Source organism: Rutidosis leptorrhynchoides, chromosome 4, assembly GCF_046630445.1.
Source record: "Rutidosis leptorrhynchoides isolate AG116_Rl617_1_P2 chromosome 4, CSIRO_AGI_Rlap_v1, whole genome shotgun sequence".
Classification (NCBI taxonomy): domain Eukaryota; kingdom Viridiplantae; phylum Streptophyta; class Magnoliopsida; order Asterales; family Asteraceae; genus Rutidosis; species Rutidosis leptorrhynchoides.
The window spans coordinates 620,396,736-620,408,001 of record NC_092336.1 but is presented as its reverse complement, the minus strand read 5'-3'; positions in this window follow the sequence as shown (position 1 = coordinate 620,408,001).

The following is an 11,266-nucleotide window of genomic DNA, read 5'->3' as shown; positions in this document are numbered from 1 at the left end:
ATGCACCAAGAAAAGGCTACGACCTATATTATTTTATTATCAAATCAAAACTGAATTTTTCAATATCTCAAACAAACATTTATAGTCCACTAAAATAGTCAAACGAGGAAATTAAATAATATAACTAGGAAAGTCAATCAAATAATTATATGGAAATCCATTCCTTACAAAAACACACGGTTGACATTCTTCCCTCTTACGAAACTTCCAACTAGGTTTGGTTCTGTCACGTGAAATTATTTTGGGCCTCAAGTCAAGGTCCAAAAAATAAGCATCCAAAGTTGTTGGGTTTGTTTGGTCGTTAGTAACTGTACTGGTTTTGTTGTTAAAGTGCATGTTCTATTGAGATATTAATATATTAATATATGTTAATGAATAAATTGATTGAATAATAAAAAAAATTACAGTTTAACATATATAGACACTAGTAAAGACAACTATACAAATAATATCTTAAAAAGCGAGTACAATTATACAAGTATCATTCAAAAAGAGATGAGTTAAGAGGAGTGTTGTGAAAACGGCAGAGACGGCCATCACAATGGTCGTCAAAAACAGTTTTACTAGTGTACTATCGCATCGGATCTAAAAACGGTGAAGGATTTGACAACGGTCAACACAGAAAGAAACGGTCAAAAAGCTAAAAAGGGTTGAGACGAGTCGAGATGGATGTTGACCAACGTTGACTTTTAGAATAAATGTTAAACATAAACATTTCAAATCATAAATATTTTGAATTAAAGTCAAAAAACTATGTTATACTTTGAAATATTTATTTTTAAAATGTTTATGTTTCAATACACACACACACACACATATAGGTAAATATATATATAGATATAAAGTCAATGTCGGTCAACATTCTTTTCGACCCTGTTTTGGCCGTTGCGACACTTCAAAGCAGGGGCGAAATTATGTTGGGGCTGAGGAGGGCGCCCGCCCCTAGTGAAATGTAATTTTCTGTGCAAAAATTTTAGATTTTTCGATTTTTCCCTAGTGAATTTTTTTTTGTCCCAAAGTCTTCATATTTTGCCCTAAAATCTTCATATATTACCCCAAACCTTCAAATTTTGTCCAAAAACCTCCAAATTTTGCCCAAAAACCTCTATATTTTGCCCCAAAACTTCCATAGTTTGCCCAAAAAAAGTTGCTACGCTTACTTTTTTTTTCCCCAGGTGACAAAATTTCTGCCTGTGCCACTACTTCAAAGTCCTGACCATTATGACCCCGTCTTGCGTCTTTTACAACCTTGCTTTGCTTAAGAGGGACATTTACATTTTATAATTTAACTTATTAACACAATATCTTTTTCATTTTAGCATTTACATGTGACAAAAATACTTCATACTTAGTCTTGTCATTTAGCATTTAGCATTTAGCATATCTGTATTATTATTAGTCCGTATTAGATAGAGTAAGAGCTAGCTTTAGGTATAATAAATAAATTACTCAGGGTGATTTAATTCAAGCATGGTGTCCATCACTTTGGAAATACGCATTAATAAATTACTTTGGAAGCAAATCTTCTGTGCAAATTGTAACATCCCGCATTTTTCGTTAAATTATTTTAACGCCCGTCTTTTTATTTTGATAATATCTTTCGCTATCTAAATTTGTATCCTCCGTTAGCTGACGTTCTTAATATTTTCATTATTTAATTATAACATCTCTCGTTTACTCTAGCGTATTTAAAATATTCGTTCGGTTAATTCACGCACTCGCTTCCAAACTTGAGAGACTAACTTTGCCATGTGGTCAAAGATGTAACTAGTGGAACTAGTTATCACCCACCACCACCACTCATTCATTCTTCCACCTCCCCATTTCTCTACTACTTCCATTTTCTTTTCTCTCAAACACCAAATTCATTCAATCATCATCTAATTCGGATCTAGGAAGCAAACATCAAAACAAATTGTACTTTTAGAATCCTTGCATCTTCCTCTACAACTTGATACTAATTTCATATAGTTTGGGTAACTTTCTAAAAACTCTAAATTTCATGTTCTTGATGTTCTTGACTTAAAAGTGTGTTAACTAGTGTCTGTGGCTCAAGTCTAACATGAATATGTGTTTGGTTTGTTCGATTTTGTTGTTTTGAGTAACTAGCTTGAATATGAAAAATGGGTTAGTTAACTCTTTGATTTCGAATGATGAAATGTGTTTAGATGTTAATGTTTGTGTGTTCAAAGTGTTAGTTACTTCATTAGCTTCATTTTGGTATGTTGGATGACATAAAAACCTTACATAAACATGATTATTGATTTTGTGATTCTTGGTTAGGGTTTGATAGATTTTAAAACGAACATTTGATGCATGGAATGCTATGAGATGTTATTTGTAAGTGTTTAGTTGTATTGTATGTTTAATTACATTTGAAACTACATATCGTATGTGTTGATTGGATTCCCAAATCATGAAATGTATTTTTTGAACTTGAAACTTTGATAATGAACTTTTAATGATCATTCGGCGAGAATTCAGTTATTGTAAATGATGAATTTGATTGTTGATATGTGTTTATTGTATTCCTCATCAAAATACCTTTCCAACGATATAAGATACATGTTTTGAATGTTTACGGTTCATTAGTTATGGTTGTTTGAAGTTGGATTCGTGCATAAATCAAAACTGCCCAGATTTGCTGAACAGATATCTGAGCGTCGCTCCAATACCTTGAGCAGCGCTCCGGGCCCCGGCTGTCCAAAAGTGCACATTTTTGTTTAATTCTAACTATGCTACGCACCTTCGATTAACATGTAACTTGTTCTAACATGCTTATATATGATTAAAAACCTCAGAAAAATTGTCCGAGACCCGACCCGAACGTGTTGACTTTTTCGTTGACTTTGACTCGACCAAAGTTGACTTTTACTCAAACTTAACCAAATACTTATGCAATCATTTTAACTTGCTTTTATACTTGTATCTTGCATGAAACTTGACAACGAGATTCACATGCTATACATAATCGAGTCGTAACGAGCCATAGGACTAATTGAACAACTTTAACCAACCGTGTTTACCGTTATTGATACAACCTATTTGTTTAGGTCAATACTAGCTTTTGTTCTTTGCACACATTTACTTTACGAAGTACCTATTTACACGTGCACTCAAGGTGAGATCATAGTCCCACTTTACTCTTTTATACTTATATTTGGGATGAGAAAACATAAACGTTTCGTTTTACAAAGTGAGCACAAGTACGAAAACAAGCATTCTACGTACGAGTTAGAACAAAAATGCCTCAATTCAATTATCATTAGTTACACTTGCAGGGTGTAAGCGAGAACTTATGTTGTGTGGCCATACGGGTTTGACAAACCCTCAGTCGGACGGTTCGCTACTGTAATGACCCGGACTTTTTCGATCAATTTATACTTATAAGATTAATATTTACATAAATTAAACCTTACCAACATGATAAGCAATCCAAATTGTTGAGACTTATGTTTTTAAAAAGAGTTTTACACAACGTTTGACCGTCTAGTTGACCGATGATATCACGAACTATATAACATATGATAATTATACGTTTGTGTATATATATGTATAAATACATATTTAACATGATCTAAGAATGTTGTAATACCTTATTTTGTATTAATAACAATAAGTTATAAGTATATTTTGAAACTACTAACTTAAGTTTTCAAAACAATAACCATACGTAACGTTCTTTGATATAAATACTTATAACCTATAATGTTTATACATATATCGTATATGTAATGTATTTAATCACTTTTTAAGGACTTAAATACATAAAACAATATAAGTATATTCACAAAAGATAACTATATTTGAATCCTCGTTCCGTTTTCACAAGATTTCTATACGTATATTTAGAGTATATGTACTCGTATCATACCTAGTTTCTATACGTATTTACTATTGGTATATACACATCAAATCACCACCAACCAGCCCTTGTTCATGCCTTATGTATAAGGTAACTCCCTTGTTCATGCCTTATGTATAAGGTAATTACTTTTGTATGATTGTATGACTAATTAACAAGATTACAAGCTTGAAACTTGTCTTTGTCTCCCCCCCATTCACGTTTTTAATGGGCTAGGAGTACTCCATTATTGATTCATTTTTACTTCAATTTTCTAGCCAAAACACACACATACTTAGAAGCCTTAAAACCCTTAACCATCTCAGCCCACAACCATGAAGATCTAGCTTCAAAAACATCACTTAATCACCATAAGAAAACCCTTACAGAAACACTTCAAGAATCCTTCCAAGAACACAAGTTTACTTCCAATCTTTCATCCAACTCCACCACTCTTTTGGTTCTAAGTTTTTACTCCTCTTTTACAGCAATCTTGTCCAAGTAACTTGAGGTAGTAACTTTGTTCATAACCTTATTCGATTCATATATATATAGTTATCTTATTTTATGGTATACAATTTTAACAACAAGAACATAGTTTGAATGATTTCAAACTTGTTTGCAAACTAAATAGATCCTTCTAACTTAACTTTTAAAATACTTCAAGACCTGTAATATATCATAAGGATATGCTAACTTAACAAGGTATAACTTGGTTTTTCAAAGAACACCTTAAAAACTGAATTTACGACGTCGGAGTGCAACCGGGGGCTGTTTTGGGTTGGATAATTAAAAACTATTTTGAACCTTGAATTGGAGGTTTATTTTCTGCAAAAATGATATTTACTATGAATATGATAACACATAAAAATTTCATGATTTAACTCAAAGTATAAGTATTTTTAGAAAAATAATCATTTAATGTTGTTTGCATAAGGGAAAATGATTAACTTCATAAGTTTCACCAAAATTTGACCTATGACCTGTGATTTCGAATACAAACTAAGGTATTTGCAGTTCATATTCTTAAAGAAGGACTCGATCCAAGGAAGTGGCAAGTTGAACCAACGAAAACGGAGTTGTAACGAAGAAACTATGACCAAAACAAAATCGGATATCCAAAACTAGTTTAGCCACGAAAATAATTGGAGAAAAATTAAATAAATCACATCTTTTTAAAATAACATGATATTTTATATATATGTACTCATAATTTAATTTTATATATTTTAGGATCACCCGTAAACAATACGAGAAGATTAATCATAAGATCCCATGATTGTACGCAATACGTCTTCTAGACAATATAGGTACCATGGGTCAAGATTAATCCCGACCAATACGAATACGATGGGGGTTTTATTTATTTCGATGGGGGTTTTATTTATTTATTAAACACCTAAATATGAACCGTTAAAATTGAATTGCTAACTACGGACTAAGAAGACATTAAAAGTATTATAAGTATATATACGTGACGATTGTTTAAAATGAACATATATTGATATATTATATATGGATAGGTTCGTGATATCAACCGGTGACCAAGTCAAAATATATATATCTTCAAGGCAAAAGTGAGTATATAGTCCCACTTTTAAACTCTAAGTATTTCGGGATGAGAATACATGTATTTTATGTTTTACGTTATGGACACAAGTAACTGAAAAATATATTCTACGTTGAGTTGTACCACTGGCATACTTCCCTGTAGCTTGGTAACTACTATTTACAGCGGTATTGTAAACGCGAATCCTGTTGATAGATCTATCGGGCCTGACAACCCCAACCGGACTGGACGACCAGTATTCAACGGTTGCACAGTACTTCGTTTCGTGACTACACTTGGTACGGTGTAGTAAGATTTCATAATAAAGGGAATATACGACGTGATTAAATGTTAAGTATGGTTACCAAGTGCTCAACCACTTAGAATATTTTTATTAAAATGTTTACATATGAAATCTTGTGGTCTATATTTATATCGCTGCCGGCATTAAGCCTATATCTCACCAACTTTATGTTGACGTTTTAAACATGTCTATTCTCAGGTGATAACTAAAAGCTTCCGCTGCAACATGTTGAATTTAAGCAAGATCTTGTGTATGCATATTTGTGTCAAAAACAAAACTGCATATCCGAGGAGTTGTAATGTAAAATATGCTAGAAATCGTATTGTTATCATCACATGTAAAGTTTGTAAGTCTAAAATTATCGCTAAACGATAATCATCTTTATATTATCTAAAGCTTGTATTATCATAAGAGTTATGGTTTGTAATGTAAAATAAATGCAGTTGTTCTTTTAAAAATGTCGCATATAGAGGTCAATACCTCGCAATGAAATCATACGTTATCTAACTTGTTCTTATGGTTAAGGACGGGTTATGACAGCTACCGTTAAGCGAATGAAATATATTTTCGGGTAAGTGTAGGTTCTAACACTTTATTTATGGGGTTCGTGGAAAGTTAAGCCTTGCTAATTGGGTGTTCGTGATAACAACTTTTAGAATAGTTTACTATTATTTCAACGTTATAAATCTTGTGGTTCAGCTTACTTACTTACTTACGCACTCACTTACTAAACTTATGATTTCACCAACATTTTTGTTGACAGATTTCCTATTTTTTTCTCAGGTCCTTGAACGACATGTGTTACATGCTTCCGCTCACTATTTTGATACTTTCTTGGATGTCGAGTATACATGCATACATAGAGCGTCTTTTGACTTTACTTTAATTTATATCACATAGGTTTCATTTGTACTTAAAATGTGTAACGTAACTAGTTGTCGAACTACTTTTGTAAACTTGAAACATCTTTACATTTGAAATGAATGCGACATTTTTTTTGGTCAAACGTTGTTTTAAAGACTTATGACCACGTAACGGGACCTAAGTAGACGGCGCCGTCAATGACGATTTTGTCGGGTCGCTACAGATGGTATCAGAGCGTTGGTTGTAGGGATTTAGAGTTCATTGGTGTCAACCCCGAGTTATAGGGTACATTAGTGAGTCTAGACTACAACCAGCATATAGACTTGAAGTAGGGAATTACTTGACTACTTGTGCATTTATACTCGCACTCTTTCATTCATATCTAACTATTATTCCATCCTAATCTCACGTTGTTGATTTGATTGACACGCCATCTTGACTTTATGAGGTAATGTTAAATGCACATGTGAATTAGGATAATATAATTGCCGGGATTATATTATGGTGATTCATGTGGACATTCCAACATTTCGACATAGAGAATCGAGGGCGGGTCAAGGAAAATTTTCTCTCTATCTTTATTCCATATCACGATTAGTATTATTGAGAATACTAATCAACGATATTCTTATGTCTTGAAGGAACAATGCCTCCTCGATGCAACCCACGTAATGAGACTTCCGAACAAGCTCTTCAACGCATGATAGCCACCGCCGTAGATGCGGCTATGACCGGTCACTCCTCCAACAACAATAACAACAACCACAACAACAACAATCATGGAGCCGATAATTCAAAAAAGGGATGCTCCTACAAAGATTTCATGGGGTGCAAACCTCACACTTTCGATGGGACCGGAGGACCAGTTGCTCTCACTCGATGGTTTGAGCAAACGGAAGCCGTTTTTAGCATTAGCGGTTGCTGGGACCAAGACAAGGTCAAATATTCCACCCACACTTTCGCCGGTATCGCTCTCACATGGTGGAATACGTATGTGCAATCGTTGGGTACCGATGAAGCTTATGCTCTTTCTTGGGCCGACTTAAAAGAAAAGATGATCACCGAATGCTTTTCGCGCGAAGAGACCCGAAGGCTCGAAAACGAGCTAAGAAGTTTAAAGGCGGTCGGAAATGACCTCGAGGCCTATAATCAACGATTTTCCGAGCTAGCCTTGATGTGCCCAAACCTTGTGAATCCTGAGTCTCTAAGGGTTGAACTTTACATGGATGGTCTCCCTAAGAGCATCAAACACGGGGTAATGTCATCCAAACCCGTTAACCTACAAGAGGCGTTAAAGATGGCCCGTCAATTGATTGAAACGGTGGATGAGATTGAAGTGTCGGCGCCAAAGGCCGAGGATGAATTGGGTGGCAACAAATGAAAATGGGAAGCCACTCAATCAAGCAACTACAACAACAACTTCACCAACAAGCCTTTCACCTCCGACGGCAAGAAAAGTTATGCCGGAACCCAACCTTTTTGCAACAAATGCCACAAACATCATTTCGGTGAATGTGGCAAGCCATTTTGCCACAGGTGTCAAAGAAGTGGTCATGTGGCCAACTATTGTAGAAGTGTCGCCCCCGTCGCCCAAAAGGTGCCCAATGCACACAGAACGGGTGTTTGTTTCGAATGTGGCCAACCGGGTCATTTTAAGAATGCGTGCCCAAAGAAGAAAGCCAACCCCACTGCACGCGGCCGAGCTTTCAACATTAACACCGAGGAAGCCCGAGATGACAATGAACTAGTCACGGGTACGTTTCTTCTCAACAACTCTTATGTTTCGTGTTTCGATTCGGGTGCCGATAAATGTTTTATAACCAAGGCTTTGACTCGTACTCTTTGCACTCCACCTAGATACTACTTATGCCATTCGAGTGACCAACGGAAAACTATTGCGTGCCGATAAATTTTATCTGAAGGTGTACGTTAAACTTTTTGGTTAAAGAGTTTGAACTTGACCTGATACCTATAGAACTAGGGAGCTCAATCCTATTCATGAAGAAGAAAAATGTTTCCCTACGAATGTGTATAGATTAGCGTGAACTAAATGAATATTCAGTTAAGAATCGATATCCTCTTCCCCGTATCGATGACCTCTTGATCAATTACAAGGTTCTCGTGTGTATTCCAAATCGACCCCCATTCCGGTTATCATCAATTGAGGGTTAAGGGAGAAGGTGTCTCTAAAACCTCTTTCCGAACTCGTTACGATAGTTATGCATTTCTTTTAGTGTCGTTCAGTTTAACTGAGGCTCCGTCCGTATTCATGGATCTTATGAATCGCGTATGTAAACTTATCTAGACAAATCCGTTATCGTATTCATAGATGATGTCTTAACCTATTCAAAAAGCGAAAAAGAAAACGAACAACATCTTCGTCCTACGCTCGAACTCTTGAGAAAAGAGCAACTCTATGCCAAATTCTCTAAGTGTGAATTTTAGTTAAATGAAGTCCAATTTCTAAACCATGTTGTTAGTGGTCAAGGTATTAAAGTAGATCTCGCAAAGATCAAAGCCATACGTAATCGGGAGACCCTCACGACACCGACTTATATTCGTACAACTTTGGATCTCGCCGGTTATTACCAAAGATTCATTTCCGATTTTTCCCGTATTCCTCGTCCTTTAACTTCGTTAACTCATAAAGGGAAGAATTAAACTTCTCCGTGTCCGAACCTTGAACGTGACTATCCACAGCAACCTTACTAGCCAAATTCGGGTAGCACAAAATGGAACTCAAATATCGAAATATTTCTATGTGAACGCCTGAAAGGCATCCCCTCTCGACTCGAAATAAACGAAACAGAAATTCGTTATTTTACATGAAGAATTTGAATACTTAATTTCAGACCCGATCAACCTTCTCATCACCACGTACCACGATACATAACTCTGTTATTTCATTGTTACCGTCTGATATTACTGAAACCCAAGATAACACACAACCCAAGGATACCCCTTTTCTTCTTTGACTTATCGCCCTTATGCTTCTGATATACGGCCAACTACTACTCAACTCCGAACTATAGAGCTTATATACTGATAATAATACTCTTAAAAATGTAGAAAAAAAGATATAAACATTACTTTAACACTTAAACGTCAAAACAAGCTTGTTTTTCCATCAAAATGAATCAAATGCATAGCATATTGTAAAGCAAAATAGTGCAGAATTTTTTGGTAGAAAAAGATGGGAAAAGGAAAAAAAAAAACTCAAGTATTTATTATGCAAATGTAACCTTAAGTGTGATGAAAGAGTTCTTATTAAAATGTCATTAGTTTAGAGACAAATGATTTATAAATTTGTAAATGGTGATTAAAGTTAAGTTACTAGTAAGTTATAATGACATGGTATCCAAAGGTTTCTTCATGTATCTAGACTTGTATTAGATGTAAGGTTAAGTTATACATTGTATCTAGTTTAATTAAAGTTTTAACCTTATGAAAAAGAATCTCATGTTAAAAGTTTTAGATCTTAAAATGGATTAATCATAATGTTCATAGTCTAAAAATTTATTAAATATGTGACAATATAATTACTACTATTTAACTTATGATTACTTTATTGTTAAACAATCTTAGGATAAAATTAATTATATTAAACTTAGGATAAAATACAACTTATCAAAATTATGGTGTTGATTTTACGGTATATTACATCAATCAAGGACATTTTTAATAATTAACACTTAATATAAGTATAATATATATATATATATATATATATATATATATATATATATATATATATATATATATATATATATATATATATATATATATATATAGTGGTAGGATCAAGAGGGAAGTAACCATTCGGGGGAAGCAAAAACTTTTTTTTTTCGTTTTTTGAAAAAACTTTGTTCACGAACATTATAGATGAGATGAAAATATGAACATTTAGTAGAGACACTTTGTGATAAATGTTTTTATTTTGGCGGAAAAACGCTCGAAGAAGTAATATATAACAATTATCGTGTTTTTCGAGCGTATTTTGAGGTTTTAGCTATTGGGGTTTAGATATTAGGGTTTAGATATTAGGGTTTATAGGGTTTAGATATTAGGGTTTAGAAATTTAGGGTTTAGGGCTTAGATTTAGGATTTAGATTGAGTTTTTAACACGAACGGTTTAGAGTTTAGGGTTTGGTGTTTGGGTTTATGGAATAAACCCAAAACACCAAACCCTAAACCCTAAACTCTAAATCGGGCTAAATTTTACTTCACAAAACATGAAGAAAAAAAACGTTCATATTCTTTACGAACAATATTATCTTGAATGTTATTTTTGTCGATCGTTTTCCCGCCTAAATAATAACATTCATCACGAAGTGTCTCTTCTAAATGTTCATATTTTCGTGTGATCTTGATGCCGGAAAAAAAAAATTCAAAAAAAACGAAAAAAAAATTTTTTTTGCTTCCCCCGATTGGTTACTTCCCCATTGATCCTGCCTATATATATATATATATATATATATATATATATATATATATATATATATATATATATATATATATATATATATATATATATATATAATATGCAAGTACTATACACATGTAATCTAACTTAAATATGTTTTTTTATTGTGACAGGATGCCTCATTGATTATGGAAAACATCGTAAGAGTAGCAGGAGCAGTAGCCGGTGGCCTTATATTGTTATCGTCGTCGTCGTCGTCGTTAGGAGGATCAGTCATTTGTA